Raw genomic sequence first — 7,229 nt, 5'->3', positions numbered from 1 at the left:
ATAACATAATTTCGTCATGGTTATTGTGGACAGGTTGACAAAGGTTGCACATTTTATTCCAACAAAGTCTACATTATTAGCTAGTGATGTAGCACAGGTATTCATTAAATATGTGGTCAGAGTGCATGGTGTTTCGAAGAAGATTGTGTCAGACAAGGATGCGAAGTTCACTTCCAAGTTTTGGAAGGAGTTATTTGTAGGTTTGGGCACAGAGTTGGCCTTCAGTACAACTTATCATATGTGGAAAGATGGATAGATAGAGAGGGTCAATAGGATATTGGAGAAAATTTTGAGGATGTTCATGACACATTAGCATTGGAAGTGGGAAGAGTATATTTCACTAGTAGAGTTCGCGTATTAAAATGGGTATCAGGAATCCTTGAGGATGAGTCTATTTGAGGCATTGTATGGACGGAGTTGTAACACTCCCATGAGTTGGAGTGATCCAATTAACAGGGTGTTGATTGGACTAGACCTGTTGACAAACATGAAATAGGAAATGCAGGTTATAAAGAAGAATCTAAAGGTAACATAGGATAGGAAAAAAGCTATGCATATAGGAACATATTGTTCAAGGAGTTCCACGTTGGGGAATAGGTGTACTTGTGCATCAAACCAAAGAAGAGATCCTTATGGATTTGATCATGTGCCAAGTTGACACCACAATTTTGTGGACCCTTCAATATCATTGAGAATATTGTGCCAGTAGCCTATCAACTTGCGCTGCCTCCAACAATGAAAGTCGACTATGTTTTCCATGTTTCATTGCTTAAGAAGTATGCTAAATATGTTGATCATGTGATTCATTGGTTTGTATTGCAAGTGGAACCAGATGGAGAATTCTAAGCAGAGCCTCAGTGTATATTTAAGAAAAAGGTGCTCATGCTCTGGAACCAGGTAATCGAGCAATTTAAGGTGCAGTGGAAGCACTTTGAGCCTGATGAATCTACATGGGAGATGATAGATCAGATGTAGGCTATGTATCATTCCTCATTTTCCGGTTGAGGGAAAGCAGTTTTGCCTTGGTGTTTTGGTGTCATTTTGGTATATGCTTTGGTATATGTTTTGGTAATTGTTTTGATATATGTTTTGGTGATGTTTGGTATGTGTATATATGTATATGGATGTAAATACTGCCATGAGATATGTTATAAATCCCCAATAAGTAGTATGAGTGTCATTTCATTATGATCTTATGATGTTATGTTTTCATGTTGGGTTGCTTCTTAGCAAGTTGATCATTTTAAATACTACATCGAGCTAACTTATAAATCTCCATCGACAATATGTTTTTCTTACAATAGTCTTGTGGTCATGTTATTGAACACCGAGGGCAGTTTTCACCCAAGGAGGAGGGTTTTGTAATAACCGAGGTGAAAATTCCATGTAATAAAAGTAAATAAAGGTAAAATAATAACCCCAGATGATTAGACACTTATTCCAAGCTGAATCTTGTGTGAGACATCCTAGAGGGTGTTAACTTGGTTGTTTATAGCTAATGGAAATTGGTAAAGGCAATGGCTAAGGCTTTGGAAAGGAAAAATGACATTTTTGGCACATTTATTTATGAAAAAAATGGAAATTAGGAGAAAAAGGACGTGAAAGGTCACAAGTTTCATGTGAGAAGGAAATTGAAGGAAAATAATGGAAAATGAAGAAAATAGAGGCCTCATTCATAAAAAGGATTCCGAGGATTAGTTGGTAACCTTTTATCAATTCAGTTTTGGAGCCCTCCCATTATTCTCTCTCTCTCTCTCTCTCTCATACTATTGGAGACTTAGAGTTTTACTGGAGCACTCTTGGTAGGTGTGGCATACTTGGATTCTTGGAACAAGAAGGTAAAGGAAGAGGAGGAAAGTGTAAGCGGGCATCAGGATCAACAACTACATCAGATTTTCTTGTAGGTAACGAGTTGCATGTATTTTTCCTTCATTAGTTTTGCCATGCATGGCATATGCATGTGGATTCTTGGTCATGATCTATCATTGAGATGGAGGATTTCCTGGTTTGACAGTGGATTTCCTAGCCTTGCCATTTCTTGGATAGCCATGGTGATTGTGGGTTTACTCTCATTATTTTTTTTTGTTGGTTCTCATGTTTCCTTAGTTTAGGTTGAGTTATTAGCTCCTGGAAGCTCTAGTTGGACAAATTCTCCAGAAGCTTTGTAATAGCTTTGGTTGAGTTACTAGTCATGGAAGCCTTGGTTGGAAAACTCCCTAGAAGCCCTTGGTGGGTTGAGTCACTAGTTCTGAAATCCCTCATTGGAAAAAACTCTAGAAGCCTTTTATAAGTTGTGGGTGGAGTTACTAGTCCTGAAAACTTTGGTTAGAGCAAACGCTCTGGAAGCCTTGGAAGGCTAGGATGGAGACAAATTTGATGATGGTTTTGTGATGTCCAACTGTGAGGTGGAATCACCATTTGATGTGTTGAGGTGGATGGCCTTTGGAATCCCTCGATGAGTTTTGATTGATGTGTTCTATGAGATCCCACATTGATGCTTGGCATATGGGATGGGGGTGAATGTATGAAGAGAGATTTGGCTCAGCCATTCTATGGTCAAGTGGAACGTGGAAGTCCCATCCCGAGCTAGTATTTTTCATCATTAATGAAAGGTTATTTCTCCTTGTATTTCTATAAGTATTTTGATGGATTATATGTGGTCTATATGGTTATACTTTCATTAGTATTTCTGCTGCTATTATGCTGGTTATATATGTGTTTCATGACAATATCCATGTATGGATTTCACCATGTTTTTACTTGTAATTGAATGATCAATGTATGTATGATGTAATGGATGGAATGATAGTTGATGTGTTGAGGCATTAATGGTTCTTAGTGATTCTTAGCTAAGTATGACACCCCTGTGCTCAAAAATGTTATTTACACTTGTAGTTTACATATTCATGATATGTTTGACGAAATGCTTGTCATAGCTAGTAGGGGTCCAGTCAAGGTCTTAAACAAGTATTTTCTTTAGTACTATCATTTCCATGTTATTGTATTGTTCTGAGGAGATGGTTCAATTATGGGCAGTGACCTAGGCTCTGGGCCTAAAACATTGGCTTAAATCTTGTGGATGTTAGCATAACAGTGACTAAATGAGTGTCTGGACATTGGTAGGAAAGTCTGTGAGAGAAACGTTGGGTTTATGGATGTTGTCATGCCTATAGCATGAGAGTGACTGAGACCTAAGTTGTCCAAAAGTTCAGTGGGACCCAAGGTCAATCTGTCTAAAGTATTGGATTGATTCCTGAGGGTCTTGAAGCTGATGTTGAATGTCTTCATGGTGTGTTTCCATCGGTTCCACTTCCTTAACGTGACCTAAGAGGTCGAATCATATCATAGTGGCCTTTGATCACATGTTTACCCTAGCTAGCTAGTTGCTTGGGTAGATGTGGGAGAAGTGTGATACAAGCTATCTAAATGGACATATTGTAGAAGTATGTGAAGTGACTAGAAAGATAACATTGCATATTACTTGTTTGATGATATTGTATTAGTATCTATTTCATTTGAATTGGGACAACATGGATTGCACGTAAAACACTAATGATGGCTTAGAAGAGCATGAGGGAAGAATTCATGTGTTGGAAGCTGTGAGAAAGTGTGGGTCCTTGAAGATGATATATGAATTATTTGATGACAAAGTTGAATGAAGATTTTCAAGATCCAGGAAGGTCAAAGTTTTATAAGTTCTCATGTTTTTAGGAGGTGAGAAGCCATGTACACTACTACTAATATCTCCACAAAAAAATAAGTAGCTAATGAATGAAACAAGTTGAAGATTGTGGTTATGTCTCCCTAGTTCAGAGGGAGTGATGGTGGACACTACATTCTCCATGTGTCATTCATAGTGTCCAAGACTAACACCCGTAATAATAGTGGAGGAATTTGTAGTTAGAATGGAGGATTGGATAAGCATCTCAGATAAATACTCCCAGAGGATTGGGAATCCAAGATAGGAGTAGTCCCGAGGACCGATACTCTTTAAAGATAGAGCAGGATATCCAAGATAAGAGTAGTCTTGAGGAGGATCAATATTCTTTGCCAATTGGGAATCCAAGATAAGAATATTCCTATAAATACACACTTGGTGAACATCCAGGTGGGGCATGTGCCTTGAGAAGCAGTGGTGGTGGTGTCCAAATGTATGCTTCACAACATTGTGCTCTAATCTAATGGAGAGTTAGAGGTTGTTAAGTTAAGGCCTTGTTATTTTTTAATTGACAATGTTGGTTATGATGATGATTCTTGATGATGCTTATCAATCCAAACACTTCTTATGAGAATATTTCAATTTGATAGTATCCTTGTATCCTGCTATGTGATTATGAATACCACCCTAGTTAAGTGGAAGTGTTGAAAAAGGTAACTAGGTTTGGTACTCATAGTTATCATTGTACTTGTATCATTATGTATTTCATGAAAAAGAAAAAATAAAAAGAAGAAAAATATATTTTATTATTTTTCTAATCAAAGGATGTTTTTCATCCTTATTAGGGTTTACTGAGTAAAATAAAAATGTATTATGTGTCAAAATAATGTATTTGAGTCAATGTCACATTTGGGCTTCATGAGAGAAAGAAAATAATTTTTTTGTAATGAGTCAAAACTCAAATTTGTCCTCCTCAAGACCAAGTTGGCCCTCCTGGACAAGTCAGCCTAATAGAGGCACCTATTCAAACTTCTGGGAAGTTTATAAGTACAAAATAAGTTAGATCTCATTCGGCATCTATCATCACTTCAATTTTTATTCAAGAAGAACAAAAATTTCAATGAAAAGTCAAAGGAGATTGTGATATCCCTTAGCTTAATGACGTGTTGGTAAATATGTGTGTATAAGTTTATTCTTAGTTTGCTAGATTATGTATGCTACATGGAAGCATATAGAAATTTTAATTATCAACAATTCATTAATAACAATGGTTTCTTGTAAAGGTTGTAATTATGTTTTATTTTGTAAATAAAGATAATATTGAGAAATTATTGGCTAAGTAAATATGGCTAAAAAAGAAAAAAACTACAATTTTATTTTGGATTTTATTATTATCCATCAACAAGTAGTAGGCGTCTAGTATATGTGATTATATTTAATTATGAAATTATGATATTGGTCAATTAAATGTTTCCTAGAATATAGGAAGTTGTCCTCAAGAGTGGGAAATAAGACCTCATTAATGAGCAGTTAACTACCTGCCACTTGTTGATGAGGTGGAAGAAGTTGATAACCACCCAAAGAGTGCTAGATGGATATCATTATTTGAGAATTCTCTTGCTTTTGTCTCAATTATTCTGAGAGCAGAATTGGAGAGACTTAACAGAAGCAAGAAATCAATTTGAAGTTGTTGTGGCCAAGCTAAATTTGCAGAAAAATGGTGAAGATTCACATAAATATTGCCAATGTGGTAGCTCAAGTGAAATGCCTCCAAAAAATCATTGGAATGTGTTATTCGAATTTCTATGATTTGTTTCCCAAGGTGTATTTTTTGAAATTTCCTTATTTCCACATTTCCATGGTTCTGGCTGAAACAAGAAGAATGAATTTTAAATTATGGGAATTTATTCTCATGGTTATCATGTCCTCCTCATTGTTATTGAGAATCTGAGCAATACAATTTTTAAATTTAAATACATGATTGTGTTAATCCCTGGGATGTCTCATTGTCTTAGTGTAGTGGCTTGCTGCTATTGAGTAGGAATAGAGGGCTGCTTGCTGGAAGGACAGGATTTGTCCCAGGATCTTTTTGAAATAACTATTATTTATAACACTAAATATAATATTGAAGCATGGTGGGGTACAGAATGGTTGAAAACCCTAATGGATATTTTATTTCTAGAGATAGCTCGGTTACCAAAAACGAGACGATGGTAAGGGTTCTTTAGGAAAACCGCTCTAAATTAGTTTTTCATGTAAATTAGTTGTTGTGACTACCAATAAGGCAAGGTTTGAGGTGGAATTAAGCTGCAGACGAGAGAAAATTTATCTTTTAGAATAGGCAGCCAATGCACAGATCAGAGTTGAGTGTCAGTTAGCTCCACACCCCTAGCCGATTAGATTCAGTACCATCGTTTCTGAGGTAATAAAATGGAATTTAGTGTTTGGTTGGCAAATCCTCCTGATTTTTCTATTGTAATTTTATCTTATGCTTCTCTGCCTCTAGTTTCTCTATTTCTCCATAGCCATACCATCCACACAATCCTCAAATCTACATGGAATTCATTGATCGGATTCCATCATTGTGGTTACAACAATATCGTGCTCTTTGGCTCTTCCACTTCCGATCTCTTTGACACCTACATGATTTCTATTAGAGCCTCCACATTATGGCTCTATATAGATCCTTGTTCCACGAGGTTATGTTGTCATTTTTGTGTTGGTTTTAATGATTTATTCTCTACCAATTCATGTTTTTATTTGCTAGAAAACCATGGTTTTTTAATGCTTAATTTTAGTTAAACTTGTTCAGTGTTTTGATGGTCAAATACATAGCGAATTCATCACCTCTTTTTTTTTAAATTCACGACCCTCACATTCAACAAAATTATGACCATTCTGATGCATTTTGACTCCATGTTTAGAGAAAAATTGTGTGTTATTATGCTGCGTTTTGGTGGATATGATTCTTAGAAAAATGTTGGATTCAATTTTTAAGTTTTGGTTCCCTCAATCACCCACAAAAGCATGGAACTTTCTTTAACTATTTTGTGAGATCCTTTTCTATGTTTTTTGGGCTCTACATCTTGGGACCCTTCAACGTATAGAAGAGTTTTTTATCGTATACCATGCAATATGTCCATGTCCTTTCATATTCTGGAACACTTTCCTCGTCCTTTACAATTTCTTTAGTTTTGTGCTTAAAGTCATTTAGACGGTCATAATTTAAAACCCCTGCATTGCCTCTTCTTTGAGTTTGTATAACTCAGACCTGGGAATGACTTGGACAATCCAAAGACTTGGGAATGACTTGGCTAAGTGGAAGAGTCCAGAGTGAGAGTATGAATTAGACTTGGGAAATACTATATAAAAACTACTAAAACTTTTCTCAAAATTATTTGAAAATTTGCCATTGTATTGATCCATCTAAATATTAACAATAAAACCTGGAGTCCCAACAACTTTGACCAAGTTTTTTGATTTAGTATGTCATTTCCAAGTGAGTCAACTTGTTTCAAGGCTACACTAAGGTGGCTTGCAGATTCAGTGTCAAAATTTAATTCATCTAGGT

The sequence above is a fragment of the Pinus tabuliformis genome, chromosome X (genome assembly GCF_031772625.1).
Source record: "Pinus tabuliformis cultivar Carrire ecotype Pingquan chromosome X, CPIR1, whole genome shotgun sequence".
In the NCBI taxonomy this organism is placed as follows: domain Eukaryota; kingdom Viridiplantae; phylum Streptophyta; class Pinopsida; order Pinales; family Pinaceae; genus Pinus; species Pinus tabuliformis.
This window is presented reverse-complemented; position numbering follows the sequence as displayed.